This window comes from Pan paniscus, chromosome 8, assembly GCF_029289425.2.
Source record: "Pan paniscus chromosome 8, NHGRI_mPanPan1-v2.0_pri, whole genome shotgun sequence".
Lineage (NCBI taxonomy): Eukaryota > Metazoa > Chordata > Mammalia > Primates > Hominidae > Pan > Pan paniscus.
Window position 1 is genome coordinate 91,822,909 of NC_073257.2, and position 19,592 is coordinate 91,842,500.

At 44.3% G+C, this 19,592-nt stretch overlaps 1 long non-coding RNA gene across 7 annotated transcripts in view; it reads left to right on the forward strand.

Moving 5' to 3' along the window:
- The first annotated feature begins 259 nt into the window (after positions 1-259).
- Positions 260-19,592, forward strand: part of LOC103785175 (uncharacterized) — a 33,604-nt gene continuing 14,271 nt past the window's right edge. For 3 of the 7 annotated variants that reach the window (XR_008619965.3, XR_010113198.1, XR_010113200.1), the window contains exon 1: positions 260-19,314. This is a non-coding gene — a long non-coding RNA (uncharacterized LOC103785175). The other 4 variants (XR_008619964.3, XR_010113199.1, XR_010113201.1 and 1 more) reach the window with 2 other exon arrangements.

The following is a 19,592-nucleotide window of genomic DNA, read 5'->3' on the forward strand; positions in this document are numbered from 1 at the left end:
TGTGCCAGGCCCTGTGCGAACTGTTGTATCATCAATGAGCTGCGGGAGGTATATGCAGCTGAAGTGTCTGATTAAACACTATGTAATCATAGAAATAGAAAATCATAGAAATAGAAAAACTATTTCACCTGGGCCTTAAAAATGGGTTACTGGCCAAGCGCAGTGGCTCAAGCCTATAATCCTGGCACTTTTGGAGGCCGAGGTGGGTGGATCGCTCAGGAGTTCGAGACCACCCTGGGGAACATGGTGAAACCCTGTCTCTACTAAAATACAAAAAATTAGCTGGGGGTGGTGGCGCGTGTCTGTAGTCCCAGCTACTTGGGAGGCTGAGGCACGAGAATTGCTTGAGCACCGGAGGCGGAGGTTGCAGTGAGCCGAGATCCAATCACTGCACTTCAGCTTGGGCTATAAAGTGAGACTCCATCAAAAAAAAAAAAAAAAGTTACTATACTGTAGCTGGTATTTATTGAACACCTACTATGTTCAAGGCATTGTTCTAAGTACTATACAATAATTAACTCATTTAATTCTTAAAACAATCCTAGGCAGTAAACTATTGTCCTTATTTCAAAGAAGAAGAAACAGCACAGGGTCCTGTCATGCCCAAGTGGGTGAGGAATACTGGAAACCAATTGGCAGCTGAGTGTTCCAGTTCCAGAGAGGGCACTCTGGAACCAACCAAGGTTCTCTTTCCTCATTTTTTACATGAGTATCTTGGGATATAAAGTCTTAAAGAATGAATTTCAGAATATGTGAGGAAATCCATTTCCCAGGTAGACCACAGTGCCCTTGAATATCAAGATTAACAGTAACAATTGTAACAATTGGTGTTTTCTTAGTCCTTATCATCCTTGATCACACCACCCTCTTTATTCTTCTCCTCCTTCTGAATAACTCCTTGTTTTCTCAGCTTTCCTTTTATTTCTTCTCTCCTAGAATAAGTTTTGCTTATTATCTTCTTTGTGTTTTCAGTACCTATCAGATTCAATTTTCACCTTCAGCTGACTAAAATAATCTCTTCAGCCCTCACCTCTTCCCAGTTGGTCACCTTTACCAAAGATTACTCACACCTCAAAGACAAGAAGTCCATTATCATTATCCACAGAGTCCATCCTCACCAAGGCTACCCTGTCTATGGTTTTTTTTTTTTTGAGATGGAGTTTCGCTCTTGTTGCCCAGGCTGGAGTGCAGTGTTGCGATCTCGGCTCACTGCAACCTCTGCCTCCCCATTTCAAGTGATTCCCCTGTCTCAGCCTCCTGAGTAGCTTGGATTACAGGTGTGCACCACCACGCTTGGCTAATTGTAGAGACGGGGTTTCACCATGTTGGCCAGGCTGGTCTCGAACTCCTGACCTCAGGTGATCTGCCTGCCTCGGCCTCCCAAAGTGTTGGGATTACAGGCATGAGCCACCTCGCCCGGCCTACTCTGTCTATGTGAACAGCACTTTCTTTCTACCTTGTACCCAGATTCCTTGCTTTGACTTCCCCCATATCATATAAAGATTGCAGACTAATCAGCTGTCAAGAGTTCTACTGATTGGGTAATACAGTATCTAATCCTTCTAGATTAAATCATGGCTTCATCTCCACTGTCTCATGAGTCAGTCACTCCTTCCTACTTCCTGCCACTTCACCCCACATGCAGTCCCTTTATTGAATCTGTCTGACAAATAACAGGATCATCTTTTTCAAGTACAGTTCTGATCAAGCCTTTACCATACCAAAACTTTTTTTTTTTTTTGAGACGGAGTCTCTCTATTGCTCAGATTGTAGTGCAATGGCGCAATCTCAGCTCACTGCAACCTTGGCCTTCTGGGTTCAAGTGATTCTCCTGCCACACTCTCTCTAGTAGCTGGGACTACAGTCACATGCCACCACACCTAGCTAATTTTTTGTATTTTTAGTAGAGATGGGGTTTTGCCATGTTGACCAGGCTGGTCTCAAACTCCTGACCTCAGGTGATCCACCTGCCTTGGCTTCCCCAAGTGCTGAGATTACAGGTGTGAGCCACCATACCCAGCCTACCTTACCAAAAGTTTCAAGAACTTCCCCAATTTTAGGCTGCCGTTTTTCAGTATTTCTATTTAGGTATTAAATCTGCAACGAGGGAGATATTGGAGAAATGATTCATGCTACAATAAATGTTGGAGAGGCAAAATGGCTTCAGTCAACAGACTACAGGGAGCTAGGTTTTAGTTTCATGTCTTCTACAACCCTGCTTGGAGCCCAGCCTGTTACTTAGTGTCCTATGTCTTCCAACTCCACACTATTTTTTTTTTTTTAATAGAGACGGGGTTTCACTATGTTGCCCAGGCAGATCTCAAACTCCCAGCCTTAAGTAATCCTTCCACCTCAGCCTCCCAAAGTGCTGGGATTATAGTTAGAGGCTGTACCTGGCCACCAACAGCTCAACATTAAACATCTTACTGTTAGCCCCTCACGCACAGATAAGGAATCCAGAAGACAGTACCAGAAGATCTTTGTTCAGATGTGAGTAGTTTATGTAAATTCATGAAGAACTTACAGTCAACTGGATGTTCAGAAGGCATTCCTTTCTTCATTACAGTCACCCTTCACACACGGCAGGGGTGACTGAATTCTCTAAGGTCCAGGCACCCTACACTGCTGTCCCATCTGAATTGGCAGAGAAATATCTCATCCCTGGACATTTTTATCCCCCTGTCTAGATGGATTAGTGACCTAAATATGAAAAATAATGAAGAAAGTCTGGGAGAATAGTTTTACAACTTTTGAGGGAGGGGAAGGAAACCTTTTAGCAAGTTATTAAAATTAAAAGCCATAGAAGGAAAGATTGAAAATTTAACTGCATCCAGATGAAAAGCTTCATTCATATGAATGACACTGTAAATAAAGTTGGAATACCTGGAAGAAGGAATTCTCCAATATATGTAATTGACAAATGATTAAAGGATATGAATTGGGCATCCTCAAAAGAGAAAACTTGAGACCAAGCAAAATGAAAGGATGGTTCAATCTTAATGGCCCTATGGGATACGCAAAATAAAGCAAAAATAACATTGTTTTTCCTCATAAGATTGGCCTACTAGATATCAAGACACACTGTAAAGAGCTATAATAATGTAAAACATTTGGCACTTGACATGCAGAAATCAACAAATGGATCAATGAAAAAATAATGCAGACTCCAGACATGGATCTGGTATATACATATCCAAGCGTTTATTTTATAATAAAGGTAACATTTCAAATTAAGGAAGGAATAATGGATTATTCAGTAAATTATTTTGGGGCAATTAGTTATCTATTCCAGAAAAAATATTTTAAATAATACTGTCCACTCCCAAACACAAATACACAAATGATGCAGTATCGAGAGATACAGAGGTATTAATAAGTAGTCCTCCTTGGGGAGTTATGATGAGGTGGCTATAGGATGGACAAGTGCTGAGATACAGCAAAAAACTCCCACACCTTCCCAGGATTATAGGATGGGGGAAGGGCGACCTAAACAAATTTACAGAAATTTGAATAGAATATTGTGTGTCCAGGGAATTAGGAGAAATTTTTTGTTGCTAGAAAAAAACAATGTGAAGAAATTGAGTGAAGGAAGTTGAGGCTGCAAAGACAGGTGGAGTCCTGATCATGAATGGCATTTAGTATCAAACCGAGGGGTTTTGATTTGATCCCTTAGCCAAGGTGAGTCAGTGAAATTCTGTTTGTTTTATTTAATTAATGTATTTATTATTTGTAGAGACGGGTCTCCCTATGTTGCCCAGCTGGTCTTGAACTCCTGGGCTCAAGTGATCCTCCTGCCTCAGCCTCCCAAACTGCTGGGACTACAGGTCAGGCTTGGGCCACCATGCTGAGCTAATTATTATTATTATTATTATTATTTTTAATAGAGATAGGGTCTCGCTATGTAGCCCAGGCTGGTTTTGAACTCCTGAGCGCAAGCTATCTTCCCACCTTGGCCTCCCAAAATGCTGGGATTACAGGCATGAGCAACCATACCTGGTCTGTTTGTTTTAATTAGTGGAGTGAACATATCTTGTGTACATTGGATGGAGGTAAAATTGGAAGGAAGGAAGGAGGAGAAGAAGAAAAATTATTGAAACAGTATAATGAGAATGGAGAAGGAAAATGCTACATTTTTTAGGTAGGGAAACCAAGGAATCATTCACTCAAATAGTCAAGAAATATTTCTGAAGACCGGCTGGGCGCGGTGGCTCACGCCTGTAATCCCAGGACTTTGGGAGGCTGAGGCGGGCGGATCATGAGGTCAAGAGATGGAGACCATCCTGGCCAACGTGGTGAAACCCCGCCTCTACTAAAAATACAAAAATTAGCTGGGTGTGGTGGCGCGTGCCTGTAGTCCCAGCTACTCAGGAGGCTGAGGCGGGAGAATCACTTGAACCCGGGAGGCACAGGTTGCAGTGAGCCAAGATTGCGCCACTGCACTCCAGCCTGGTGACAAAGCAAGACTCCATCTCAAAAATAATAAAATAAAATAAAATAGTAATAAAATTTAATTTCTGAAGACCAGTGTAGTGTCAGTTATGGTGCTAGGCTCTGGAAATATGAATATAAACCAAAAATAATATTCTAAGGCCCCCCCCAACTATCTGAATGGACTTTCTTCTCAGCCAGGGCTCTTTTAAAATGTAACCTGAGAGACTGGTTCAGGCCATGACTAAAAGTGGGAGCCAGACATGCCTCATTATACCTTTCTGGCATTGACATCAACATAGACTGTAAGTCTGATAAGAAACATTTTACAACCTGTTCTCTCTGAAGCCTACTACCTGAAAGCTTCCTCTGCAAATAAGAACTTGAGTCTCCACAATCCTTAACCCAGATATTCCTTTCTCTTGATCCCAGGTATTTAGATAAACTCAACCAATTGTCAACCAGGGCTGCGTGTGGTGGTTTATGTCTGTAATCCTAGCAGTTTGAGTGGCCGAGGTGGGCAGATCACTTGAAACCAGGAGTTTGAGGCCAGCCTGGCCAACATGGTGAAACCCCATCTCTACTAAAAATGCAAAAATTAGCCAGGTGTGCTGGTGCATACCTGTATTGCCAGCTACTTGGAAGGCTGAGGTGGGAGGATCACTTGAATCTGGGAGGGAGAGGTTGCAGTGAGCTGAGATCATGCCACTGCACTCCAGCCTGGGTGACAGAGTGAGTTCCTGTCTCTAAATAAATAAATCAATAAAAATAAAAAATACAATAACAACTGTCAACCAGGAAATTAAACATCTACCTAGATTTTTAAAAAAAGAATAATCTTCGGCTGGGCACGCTGGCTCACACCTGTAATGCCAGCACTTTGGGAGGCCGAGGCGGGCAGATCACGAGGTCAGGAGATCGAGACCATCCTGGCTAACGCGGTGAAACTCCGTCTCTACTAAAAATACCAAAATTAGCCGGGCATGGTGGTGGGCGCCTGTAGTCCCAGCTACTTGGGAGGCTGAGGCAGGAGAATGGTGTGAACCCAGGAGGTGGAGCTTGCAGTGAGCCGAGATTGCACCACTGCACTCCAGCCTGGGGGACACAGCAAGACTCTGTCTCAAAAAAAAAAAAAAAAAAAAAAACAACAACAAAAAAGAAAACAATCTTCTCTTGTACAATTTTTGATAAATAAGATATGGAATGAGAAACTGAACTGTTGCTTTCGTAGGTAAATGAGAGTCTGAGTTTCCTTAGCTCCAAAGAGAAAGGGCATTTTGCTCCTCCCAGCTGACAGGCACCCCGGGGTGACCAGGGGCCTTGTGGGAGTGTCTGTGAGGTTTACCCACCCATCATGACATGTAGCGCAGCAGCCCTACAGGGAACCCCCAACAAAATTAGTTTTAAAAAGGCTCATCCAGGAAGCACGTATGGGAGCTCCAGGTTTTGAGCCCTCTGAGGTGCTAGAGCTTCAGAGAGAGAAATTGAGACACATAAGAGGGCAACGATGACTCAGGGGTGACACCGTGGAGTCCTGCCTGCAACCAGCACACTTCCACCTATTCCACAAAAGCCCTAGGCCACAGCTCAGTTCCTCCTTTAAAAAATATTGGGAAACAAATAATCTAAGTATGAGGAGAAAACAAGGAGAATGACCCCCTTTGGGCACTCCATCAGTATTATGGTGGCTCTACTTACTAGAGTTTATGTGAAATTGAAGTATTATGGTGTTTGTGCACATTTACATTAAGGAAAAAGAGACCTAAGGTTGACCTGCAAACTATAGAGTTCCTAAGTTCTCCTTTTCTTTGTTTTCTTTTCTGTCTGACTTACATCTGCTGTTGCTTTTCTATTGAGATTACAAATCACTGGTTTTTTTTTTTTTTTTGAGATGGAGTCTCACTCCATCATGCAGGCTAGAGTGCAGTGGCACGGTCTCAGCTCACTGCAACCTCCGCCTCCTGGGTTTAAGTGATTCTCCTGCCTCAGCCTCCCGAGTAGCTGGGATTACAGGCATCCACCACCACGCCTGGCTATTTTTTCTATTTTTAGCAGAGACAGGGTTTTGCCATGTTGGCCAGGCTTGTCTCAAACTCCTGACCTCAGGTGGTCCACCGCCTTGGCCTCCCAAAGTGCTGGGATTACAGGCATGAGTCACAGTGCCTGGCCTAAAACCACTTTTTGATCTAAACTTTTTTTTTTTTTTCAACCCAGTGCATTTGTATTTATCTCATGACTAAAGTTCAGAAGTAAAAGCTATGGGATTTTTTGTGTGTATGTGTGTATATGTGTGTGTATATATATTTAAAAGGCTTTTATAGTAGATTTATATAATTTTAATTGGTAATTAAATTCATTTTAACTTCACTCTAGCACACCTGACTTTTCCTCTTGAGATGTAAATTTTGCTAATTGATTTTTCACTTGAGTTGTTTCCTTTAATATGCAAATTTAGTACTTTAGCTAAAACTGCCTAGGGTAATAAAATGGGTTATCAAGAATTTAAAAGTCTAAGGAAAAAAAATAGGTCTTATGAATCTGTAAGCTGTACTTCTATTGGTATGCCTAATATGTCTATGTATTTATGTGTTGTGTATATAATATTTTACTACTAAAAAGATATAAAAGAGCTTGCATTAAGTGGTTTAAAGAAAAATGAAAGTGCTTAAATCAAATACTTTATCAAAAAAAAAAGACTAGTCAAATGTTTTTCAAGTTCATGTGAGATGGGATAATTCCCTTGACCCCTTTCATGGGTGGGAACTGGAGTGGCTGGTTTCATTCAGCCTGCCGCTGTCCACTCCTTGCAAGAGGGATCATGCATGGTAGTGAGTGCAGGAACTGGAGCGAACAAATGCTGGAACTGGCTAGTTGCTCCTCTCTGGCAGGAGCAGGCTCTGTGTGGGCCCCGCAGCAGCATCCAAGTATATTACAATCAATGCTCTTTCAGCTCTGCTGTCCAGAGATGGCCAAGTGCCAGCTAGCTCAGTGGAGGGTCAGGGTGGCAGCAGCTGTCCTCTAGGCACTTGGGTTCTTGTCTGACATCCAGGTCACACAAATGGATTGAAGGGTAGTGTATAAGGAGGATTTTACTGGGTAATGGAAGTGGCTGTCATCGGGATGCGGAGGTGAAAAGGGGATGATGTGGGAAGAAGGTGATCTTTCCCTGAAGCCTGGCTGTCTCTGGCTGGGCCGCTCTCTGAAGCCGCACTATCTGAAGTTTGTCGTGTCTATCCGTAGTCTCGAATGTTCAGTTGCTTCTCTGCTTGCCACTCAGCCACTTGTATTCCCACCACTCAGCTGCTTGTGTTGCTCTGCCAGTTGAAATCTTTTTTTCTTTTATTTTCTTTTTTTCTTTCCTGTTTATTTTTATTTTTATTTTTTCTTTAGCAACTGAAGTCTTTTTATGGGCACAGGATAGGGGTGTGGCAGGCCAAAAAGGCATTATTTAGGTGGAAAAACAGGGTCAGCTGTTTTCCCTTAGGGCCGTGGTCCAGGCTGAATGGTGGGGTTTAGCCCTGAGGCCAGCCCTTCTGTATCACATGTGACTTAAGTAAAATCTTTAATAAATAAAATTTGCTTTAAAATTGTTGGTAAAATAATACTAGAAATGTCTTAAGAATTGTTAGTATTTTTGTTTGCATTTATTGATCAAGTGGTTTCATACTTTATTCCTGCAGAATGCTATAAGATTTACCATAAGGGTTATAAAACTATAAAACCCAGCCCAAAACTGAATGATCTTTGCTTGTATAATTTTTGATAAATAAGACACAAAACATTGTTGGTTTAATGAAAACAGCTAAATCCTGAGTTATTGGTAAAAACACCCTTATATTAAACCTTAAGCTTCTTACTTAAGTAAACACCTGAAATTCACAGCTATAAAAATAATTAACAGAGAATTAACTTGAAGTGATGACTATCACTGTTTTCATAAATAACCTGGGTAAACTATTAGATAATCAAGTAAATATATAGACTAAATGCTTATAAACAAACTTGTCATAAAATTTAGAATCTAAAGTCATATTAAATAATAGGTATTAATTGAATATCTGGGTAATTTACAATTTAAAAATTATAGGAAAACTTTTAAAAAATATTCTTATTAAAAGGTAAATATGGCAGATGTGGTGGCTCACACCTGTAATCCCAGCACTTTGAGAGGCTGAGGCGGGTGGATCATGAGTTCAGGAGTTCAAGGCCAGCCTGGCCAAGATGGTGAAACCCTGTCTCTACTAAAAGTACAAAAATTAGCCAGGTGTAGTGGCGGGTGCCTATAATCCCAGCTACTCAAAAGGCTGAGGCAGATAATTGCTTGAACCCAGGAGGTGCAGGTTGCAGTGAGCCGAGATCATGCCACTGCACTACAGCCTGGGTGACAGAGTGAGACTCTGTCTCAAAAAAAAAAAAAAAAAAGAATTTAAAAAAAATTTTAAAAAAATGTAAATACCTTTGTTTAATTCAAAGGTTATTTAAGGTTATGCATAAAACAGTGTAAACAGAACTAGGAAATATGAGATGTAAGGAAAGCTACAGATATAAAGAGTTATTTTTGGTAAAGAAAGTAAATAGAAAAAAAATTTTTATATGAGAATCTTGTATGGTAAATTTTTCCTAAAATAAGATTACTGGTTTTTCAAGAAAGAGGGATCTTTAGGACAAAACAAACAGTCTAAGCACGTTGTAAATGGTCTATGTAAGTCATAATAAGGTTAGTAAAAAGGAATTTAATTTTTTTAAAGGGGTTATATAATTCAGTTGGCTGTGATTAAGAAGAAATTATGATAGTCTTTCTAGAGATGGGTCTTCGATATTAATATCAATGAAAAGAGTTGAACTCTATACAATATTTGAAGAGTCTGATTCTGAGCCAAATATGAGTGACCATGGCCTGTGACATAGCCCTCAGGAGGTCCTGAGAACATGTATGTGCCCAAGGTGGTTGGAGCACAGCTTGGTTTTATACATCTTAGAAAGTCATGAGACATCAATCAAATACCTTTAAGAAATACATTGGTTTGGTCCAGAAAGATGGAACAACTCAAAGCAGGGGCTTCCAGGTTATAGGTGAATTTAAAACATTCTCTGGTTGACAGTTGGTTGAGTTTGTCTAAAGACCTGGTATAGATAGAAAGGGAATGTTCAGGTTAAGATAAAGATACTGGAGACCAAAGTTCTTTTGAAGTCTTATTGTAGCTGCCTTAGAGACAATAGGTGAAAAATGTTTCCTATTCAGATCTTAATCTCTTTAGGATTGGGAGGGTCTGGAAGAAAAAGATCTAGCTATGTTAATAGAGATTCTTTACAGATGCAAATTTTCCCCCACAAAGAACAGCTTTGCAGGACCATTTCAAAATATGGCAAAGAAACACGTGTTAGGGTAAAATAGTTTGATTTTCTTCTTTGTCTCTTAATGTTATGCCAGAGTCAAGTTGGAAAATAAATCATGATATATAGGGTTAAATAAAACCTATCTGAGGGCATGACTCCACAGACCCTTTAGATAGGAATTTGGGCATAAAATAATAAAAATAAATTTTTTAGTTTATTATTTATCAAAAATTATTGTCTTATTTATCAAAAATTATACAAGCAAAGATCATTCTTTCTTGGGCTGGGTTTTATATAAATAAATAAATGTTTAAATAAATAAAAAATGTTTAAATAAAAAAGTCAGAGCTTAGTACTCATTAACAAAACCACGATTCAGAGAAGGACTGTGTGGTAGATAGAGCTCCCTCTCCCCTCTCCCCTCTCCCCTCTCCCCTCCCCCCTCCCCCGTCTCCCCTCTCCCCTCTCCCCTCTCCCCTCTCCCCTCTTTCCACGGTCTCCCTCTGATGCCGAGCCGAAGCTGGACGGTACTGCTGCCATCTCAGCTCACTGCAACCTCCCTGCCCGATTCTCCTGCCTCAGCCTGCCGAGTGCCTGCGATTGCAGGCGTGCGCCGCCACGCCTGACTGGTTTTCGAATTTTTTTGGTGGAGACGGGGTTTCGATGTGTCAGCTGGGCTGGTCTCCAGCTCCTAACCGCGAGTGATCCGCCAGCCTCGGCCTCCCGAGGTGCCGGGATTGCAGACGGAGTCTCGTTAACTCAGTGCTCAATGGCGCCCAGGCTGGAGTGCAGTGGCGTGATCTCGGCTCGCTACAACCACCTCCCAGCCGCCTGCCTTGGCCTCCCTAAGTGCCGAGATTGCAGCCTCTGCCTGGCAGCCACCCCGTCTGGGAAGTGAGGAGCGTCTCCGCCTGACCGCCCATCGTCTGGGATGTGAGGAGCCCCTCTGCCTGGCTGCCCAGTCTGGAAAGTGAGGAGCGTCTCTGCCCGGCCGCCATCCCATCTAGGAAGTGAGGAGCGCCTCTTCCCGGCCGCCATCACATCTGGGAAGTGAGGAGCGTCTCTGCCCGGCCGCCCATCGTCTGAGATGTGGGGAGCACCTCTGCCCTGCCGCCCCGTCCGGGATGTGAGGAGTGTCTCTGCCCGGCCGCCCTGTCTGAGAAGTGAGGAGACCCTCTGCCTGGCAACCGCCCCGTCTGAGAAGTGAGGAGCCCCTCCGCCCGGCAGCCACCCCATCTGAGAAGTGAGGAGCGTCCTCCCTCCTCATCTGGGAGGGAGGTGGGGGGGTCAGCCCCCCGCCTGGCCAGCCGCCCCGTCCGGGAGGTGAGGGGCACCTCTGCCCGGCTGCCCCTACCGGGAAGTGAGGAGCCCCTCTGCCCGGCCAGCCGCCTCGTCCGGGAGGGAGGTGGGGGGGTCAGCCCCCCACCTGGCCAGCCGCCCCATCCGGGAGGGAGGTGGGGGGGTCAGCCCCCCGCCCGGCCAGCCGCCCCGTCCGGGAGGGAGGTGGGGGGATCAGCCCCCCGCCTGGCCAGCCGCCCCGTCCGGGAGGGAGGTGGGGGGATCAGCCCCCTGCCCGGCCAGCCGCCCTGTCCAGGAGGTGGGGGGGGCGCCTCTGCCCGGCCGCCCCTACTGGGAAGTGAGGAGCCCCTCTGCCCGGCCAGCCGCTCTGTCTGGGAGGGAGGTGGGGGGGTCAGCCCCCAGCCCGGCCAGCCGCCCCGTCCGGGAGGGAGGTGGGGGGGTTAGCCCCCCGCCTGGCCAGCCGCCCCATCCGGGAGGTGAGGGGCGCCTCTGCCCGGCCGCCCCTTCTGGGAAGTGAGGAGCCCCTCTGCCTGGCCAGCCGCCCCGTCCGGGAGGGAGGTGGGGGGGTCAGCCCCCCGCCCGGCCAGCCGCCCCGTCCGGGAGGGAGGTGGGGGGGTCAGCCCCCCGCCTGGCCAGCCGCCCCGTCCGGGAGGGAGGTGGGGGGATCAGCCCCCCGCCCGGCCAGCCGCCCTGTCCGGGAGGTGAGGGGCGCCTCTGCCCGGCCGCCCCTACAGGGAAGTGAGGAGCCCCTCTGCCTGGCCAGCCGCCCCCTCCGGGAGGGAGGTGGGGGGGTCAGCCCCCCGCCGGGCCAGCCGCCCCGTCGGGGAAGTGAGGGGCACCTCTGCCCGGCCGCCCCTACTGGGAAGTGAGGAGCCCCTCTGCCCGGCCAGCCGCCCTGTCCGGGAGGGAGGTGGGGGGTCAGCCCCCCGCCCGGCCAGCCGCCCCGTCCGGGAGGGAGGTGGGGGGGGGTCAGCCCCCCGCCCGGCCAGCCGCCCCGTCCGGGAGGTGAGGGGCGCTTCTGCCCGGCCGCCCCTACTGGGAAGTGAGGAGCTCCTCTGCCCGGCCACCACCCCATCTGGGAGGTGTACTCAACAGCTCATTGAGAACGGGCCATGAAGACAATGGCGGTTTTGTGGAATAGAAAGCGGGGAAAGGTGGGGAAAAGATTGAGAAATCGGATGGTTGCTGTGTCTGTGTAGAAAGAGGTAGACATGGGAGACTTTTCATTTTGTTCTGTACTAAGAAAAATTCTTCTGCCTTGGGATCCTGTTGATCTGTGACCTTACCCCCAACCCTGTGCTCTCTGAAACATGTGCTGTATCCACTCAGGGTTGAATGGATTAAGGGCGGTGCAAGATGTGCTTTGTTAAACAGATGCTTGAAGGCAGCATGTTCGTTAAGAGTCATCACCACTCCTTAATCTCAAGTACCCAGGGACACAAACACTGCGGAAGGCCGCAGGGTCCTCTGCCTAGGAAAACCAGAGAACTTTGTTCACTTGTTTATCTGCTGACCTTCCCTCCACTATTGTCCTGTGACCCTGCCAAATCCCCCTCTGCGAGAAACACCCAAGAATGATCAATAAAAAAGAAAAAAAAAAAAACAAAACAAAACCACTAATACAAAACTAAATAATTGGTTAAAACAAGATTTTATTTAAAATATTGACTTAATGCAAGAAGCTTTTAATTCTTAAATTCTGTAATCTATCTTTTTGACACTCTTCAGATTGATATCTCAGAAGTTCAGCTCTTTCTCTTTTGAAAAGGCCTTGGATGATTAATCTCTCCTTTGCCTTTTATTTGGCTCCTGTAACTTTTTATTAATTATCTAAAGTAAGGGAGATAATCTTTTTTTTTTTTTGAAAATAGGCAAATAAATATCTTTGGACCTGCCTTTTTTTATTCTGCATGTGGGAACTAGTAAGATTGCCTGAGCCCACAAAGCATAGAGTAGAAGCTAGAGTGCTAGTCATGACAAATTCTCTACTTCATAGCCCTTTGTGGAGCATTTATTGGGATTGATGGCAAAAGACGGTGAGTACTTCCCAATGACAATGACTGAACTAGAGAATATCCACCTGGGAGGCATTTATTGCCTTACTAGGGAATGTTAATTGAAGCCACCCCTATGCTAATGGGTTTTGTTTGTTTGTTTGTTTTTGAAAGAGTCTCCCTCTGTCGCCCAGGCTGGAGTGCAGTGGCACCATCTTGGCTCACTGCAACCTCCACCTCCCAGGTTCACGTGATTCTTGTGCCTTAGCCTCCCGAGTAGCTGGGATTATAGGCATGTGCCACCATGCCTAGCTAATATTTGTATTTTTTTTTTTTTTTTGAGACTGAGTTTTGCTCTTGTCACCCAAGCTGGAGTGCAATGGCATGATCTCCAGTCACTGCAACCTCTGCCTCCTGGGTTTGGGATTACAAGTGCCTGCCATCACGCCCGGCTAATTTTTGATTTTTAGTAGAGATGGGGTTTTACCATGTTGGCCAGGCTGATCTCAAACTCCTGACCTCAGGTGATCCACCCACTTCTGCCTCCCAGAGTGCTGGGATAACAGATGTTAGCCACCACGCCCGGCTAATTTTTGTATTTTTAGTAGATACGGAGTTTTGAATTCCTGGCCTCATGTGATCCACACCCTATGCTAATAGAAATAATTGTCCCCAAAAGAGTTCCATGCTAAAATAAAAATGGTTTATATAGAATCTTGCTACCTTGGGATATAAGGAGGAGATACTGATAAGCAGGGAGCCCCTTTCTTAGGACTAATTCTAACTCTGTGAGGAGCTGCTAGATTCTATAGTGCCTGATAGACAGCTCTCATGAGCTGCTTGATTTGTGAATGGCATTTCCAAGGTAAACAAACATCCTGTTTGAAAGCTGCTTCTCTGCCTAAAGAAGGGTCAAGAAAATCCTTTTCTTTTTGACTTATTTGGGTGAATATGTTTTTTGTTTGTTTGTTTTTGAGACAGAGTCCTGCTCTGTCACCCAGGCTCTAGTGCAGTGACGCCATCTCGGCTCATTGCAGCCTCCATCCCAGGGGGTCAAGCAATCCTCACACCTCAGCCTCCCGGTAGCTAGGACTGTAGGTGCGTGCCACCATGCCCAGCTAACTGTTTGTTTTTTTTGAGACGGAGTTTCACTTTTGTTACCCAGGCTGGAGTGCAATGGCATGATCTTGGCTCACTGTAACCTCTGCCTCCAGGGTTCAAGCGATTCTCCTGCCTCAGCCTCCTGAGTAGCTGGGATTATAGGCATGCACCACTTCACCCAGCTAAATTTGTATTTTTAATAGAGACAGGGTTTCACCATGTTGGTCAGGCTGGTCTCGACTTCCTGACCTCAGATGATCCACGGGCCTGGGACTCCCACAAGTTCTGGGATTTCAGGCATGAGCCACTGCACCGGCATAATTTTTATATTTTTTGTGGAGATGGGGTTTTGCCTCGTTGCCCAGCCTGGACTCAAGCGATCCTCCTGCCTTGGCCTCCCAAACTGCTGGGATTACAGGCGTAAACCACTGCGCCCAGCCGGGAGAAGTATGTTTTTGTAAGCAAATTTACCTTTCCATCTAGGTTCTTCAAAATTTGGATTGTAGTTTTATTACAATACAGTTATTTGGATAAGTTCAGTAAGTCTTTTGAAACAGAACAATTGAAGACACTCGTTATCTTACCAAGACTTTAACTAAAGTAGCTTTTTTTTTTTTTTTTTTTTTTTGAGATGGAGTCTTGCTCTGTCGCCGGGCTGGAGTGCAGTGGCACAATCTCAGCTCAGCAGCCACAACCTCTGCCTCCCGGGTTCAAGTGATTCTCCTGCCTCAGCCTCCTGAGTAGCTGAGATTACAGGAGCGTGCCACCATGCCCGGATAATTTTTGTATTTTTAGTAGAGATGGGGTTTTACCATATTGGCCAGTCTGGTCTTGAACTACTGACCTTGTGATCCACCTGCCTTGGCCTCCCAAAATGCTGGGATTACAGGCATGAACCACCACGCCCAACCAAAGTAGCATATTTTTAGGTAAAGTTCCAGCAAAGCCAACTTAAAAGGAGCCTATATGGCCAATCAATTGTTGCTGCATGTTATGCAAATAATCAGGCTAGTATAATAAGCCTAAAACTTACTTTGCACACAAATTTTGTTTGTGTTTAAGGAGTATAAATTCTCCTTAATAGAAAAAAAGAGGCTAGAGAAATTGTTTCAAAGGAAAAGTGTAACAGTTAATGCTAGATTTCAGACCTAGCTTTTGCTTTTTTGAGTTCAGATTGAATTATTTCTTGGCTACAATAATCCTCTAGAGATACCAGATGATAATTTTTCTTCATATTTTTAGCTGGTGCCCTAATGGAATAAGTTTCTTTTTCTGTTCTGACACACAACTACTCTTTTGATTGTGAAACTATAAACGTTATTTCTTTCTCCTTGTTTTATTGCCAAGGAAACCAAAATCATGGTATTCTGAAGACCAGAGATGTGAATCTCCCTCATTTGGCATCCCACTGGGCCCCAGTGTGTTTTTCACTGCAAATGCCCTGCTGCTAAAACTATACAAGCACCCTCCCTCTAGACCCAGGGTTGTGGAAGAGTTGGGTACATGAGATTGTAAGAGCCAGTTTTGAGGGCTCAAGTTAGGTCAAGGTCAAACCCTCCAAATCAAGGAGGGGTACAAAGATGCCTAAACAGCTGGTAAAACAAGGAACTTTGCCTTCTAAACGATTATGTGTCACTGTTGCATCCACCCCAAACATAAATACTTTTTGTTTTTGAGACGGAGTCTGGCACTGTCGTCCAGGCTAGAGTGCAGTGGCGTGATCTCGGCTCAGCCTCCTGAGTAGCTGGAATTACAGGCATTCACCACCTCAGCCAGCTGATTTTGTATTTTTAATAGAGATGGGGTTTCACCATGTTGGTCAGGCTGGTCTCAAACTCCTGACCTCAGATGATCCACCCGCCTTGGCCTCCCAAAGTGCTGGGATTACAGGCATGAGCCACCATACCCGGCCAATAAATTTTTGCTTCCTGTAAAATTAAAGGAAAATATTTACTAACAGGATAAAGATACCTTACAACAAAGCCTCCTGGGTATAGTTATCCCAGTTATGAGTTGAGAACATAAATCTCTCTGTCTCTCATATATATACATATACATATTTAAAATATTTTCTCAGAACATCGCCAATGTTTTATATAGCTAATTGCTGTAAGTCTATAAAACCAAGCTTACAGTAGCTCAACACATAGAAGTTGAAATAAGTCAGTGTTGCAGCTTTGCCTTTAGGTTTTTGTTTGTTGGCGTTTTACTTAAAATAATAATTTAAGAGGTAATGAATGCCTGTCCACATCCATTCCTATCTGGCCTAGAACAATTAATTGGCTACAAATCTTTTGACTTTTTTTTTTTTTTTTTGAAATGGCGTTTTGCTCTTGTTGCCCAGGCTGGAGTGCAATAGCACAATCTCGGCTCACTGCAACCTCCGCCTCCCGGGTTCAAGTGATTCTCCTGCCTCAGCCTCCTGAATAGTTGGGATTATAGGCATGCACCACCACGCACGGCTAGTTTTGTATTTTTAGTAGAGATGGGGTTTCCCCATGTTGGTCAGGCTGGTCTCGAACTCTCGACCTCAGGTGATCCACCTGCCTCATCCTCTGAAAGTGCTGGGATTACAGGTGTGAGCCACCAAGCCTGGCCAGTCTTTTGACTCTTAAGGCCCTCAGCCATAGGAAGTCCCACCAAGGGACAGGATGGATGGGGGGCAGGCAGCCACGCCACCCTGGCAATGGATGGGACAAAATAAAGATTTGATGGCCTTTGATGTTGCCTCTGGTAAATATTGGCCAGAAGGGGGAGAATGTAAACCAAAAATAAAATTCTAAAGCCCTCCAACCATCTGAATGTACTTTCTCCTCAGTCACGGCTCTTTTAAAATTTAACCTGAGAGACTGTTTCAGACCATGATGGGAAGTGGCAGTGAGACATGCCTCATTATACATCTCTGACATTAACATCAGCACAGACTTTGAGTCTGATAAAAAACATTTTACAACCTATTCTCTCTGAAACCTACTACCTAAGGCTTCCTCTGTAAATAAGAATGTGGGTCTCCACAATCCTTTGTCTTAACCTAGACATTCCTTTCTGTTGATCCCAGGGGTTTAGATAAACTCAACCAATTGTCAACCAGGAAAATTTTAAATCTACCTATAAGCTGGAAGCACCCCCCAACACACACCCACAGCTTTGAGTTGTCTCACCTTCCTGGACCAAACCAATGTATTTCTTTCTTTTCCTGTTTTTTATTTGTTTGTTTGTTTTTGTTTTTGTTTTTTTGAGCAGAATCTTGCTCTGTCGCCCAGGCTGGAGTGCAGTGGCACAATCTCGGCTCATTGCAACCTCTGCCTCCCGGGTTCAATCGATTCCTGTGCCTCAGCCTACCTGGTAGCTGGGATCACAGGCGCATGCCACCATGCCCGGTGAATTTTTATATTTTTAGTAAAGACAGGGTTTTGCCATGTTGGCCAGGCTGGTCTTAAACTCCTGGCCTCAAGCAACCTGCCCACCTCAGCCTCCCAAAGTGCTGAGATTGCAGGCGTGAGGCACTGCACCTGGCCATATTTCTTAAATATACTTGATGGAATTATCATGTCTCCCTAAAATGTATAAAACTAAGCTGCACCCCGACCAGCTTGGGCACATGTTCTCAGGACATCCTGAGGGCTGTGTCACAGGCCATGTTCACTCATATTTGGCTCAGAATAAATCTCTTCAAAGGTTTTACAGAGTTTGACTCTTTTCATAGAGTCAACTGCGAACAAGACAAATTATCTCAGGTTGAGCATACTGTAGTTCATATGACAGACAACGGAATAATCAAAAGGGATTTACTAGAGGCAGCATAATAATGTTTTAATACAGGTTTCTATTTAGCACTTATGAGATTCTGTATTCAAAGATTGCAAACAGAAATGTTCTCAGAGCATTGAATTAATGAATGAGGGGGCAGGGATAATCCACGAGGGTGTTGTGGTAGAAGGGAGGAAACCAGGGTGTGTTTGCCCTTCCTAAAAATCTTCAAATAATGATAATGATGATAATTAAATTTTGTGCAGAAATTTGACCTATATGACTTAAAATATATATATATAAAATATGTATATATATCACTTTTCAAACATATATATCTATGTTTGGAAAGTGAATAGCTTATTTTTTTTTAAGAGGGAGTCTCCCTCTGTCACTCAGGCTGGAGTACATTGGCATGATTTTAGCTCAGTGCAACCTCCATGCCCCGGCTCAAAGGATTGTCGTGCCTCAGCCTCTGAATAGCTGGGATTATAGGCGTGTGCCACTACACCCGGCTAATTTTTGTATTTTTAGTAGAGATGGGGGTTTCGCCATGTTGGCCAGGCTGGTCTTGAACTTCACGCCTCAAGTAATCTGCCTGCCTCGACCTCCCAAAATGCTGGGATTACAGGCATGAGCCACCAGGCCCGGCCAGCAGTTAGCTTAAAAGTGGCACAAATTAAAAACATAATAAATGTTAGTTATTCTATATTGTTACAATTTAGTGAAATAAGTTTTGTGATGTGAAAGAAGCAGACACGTAGCTGAAATTCAGTTTGAGAAAATATAAATTTATTGAATAGTCAATTGACATAAAATCATCAACAAAATGTGTTGAAAGCCAATTTGCTGAATCACTGATTTGCCAAATTCACTGGTTTTGTCATGCTTTAATAGTAATGATAAATAGCTTTACAAACATGTTTACTTTTGGTCATGAAGAAGGCAAATGCTACATTTTGAAGTAGGGAAACCAAAGGACTAAACTTGCTTTTGGACATTAAGTTAATGGAACTTTTAACATTCATTGTATCCAAAAAGTGGAGAAAAATGTCCCCAAAAGCTGGGAATTTCCTGCCCCCAACCCTGAAAAAAAAAAAAAAAAAAAGAACACTTAAGGAAAACAAGATCATTTTACAGAACACTAGAATCTTACACACCTGTTGCTAATGATGTCTTTTTCATTTTAACCAGATAACCATTAAAATCAAATTGCCATGTTGATAACTTTGTTTTGGTCAAAGTGTTTTTTTTTTTCCAGAGTCACTTGGAACTCTTCTGTGGCATCTGAAGCAGATGGACGAAGCCAAGAGGGCCGAGAGTATCTCAGCACCTAGAAATGGACAAGGCTGGTTATTAGAAAAAAGATTTTGCAGGTGGTGAGTCTCAAAGGCGAAGCTGAATGGTAGTATAATTTTTTTTTAATTTTAATTATTAAAAAATATTTTTTGGAGGGGATAGAGTCTTGCTGTCACCCAGGCTGGAGTGCAGTGGCACTATCTCAACTCACTGCAACCTCCGACTCCCAGGTTCAAGCGATTATCATGCCTCAGCCTCCTGAGTAGCTGGGATTACAGGCATGTGCCACCATACCTGGCTAATTTTTGTATTTTTAGTAGAGACGGGGTTTTGCCATGTTGGTCAGGCCGGTCTCGAACTCCTGACCTGAAGTGATCCATCTGT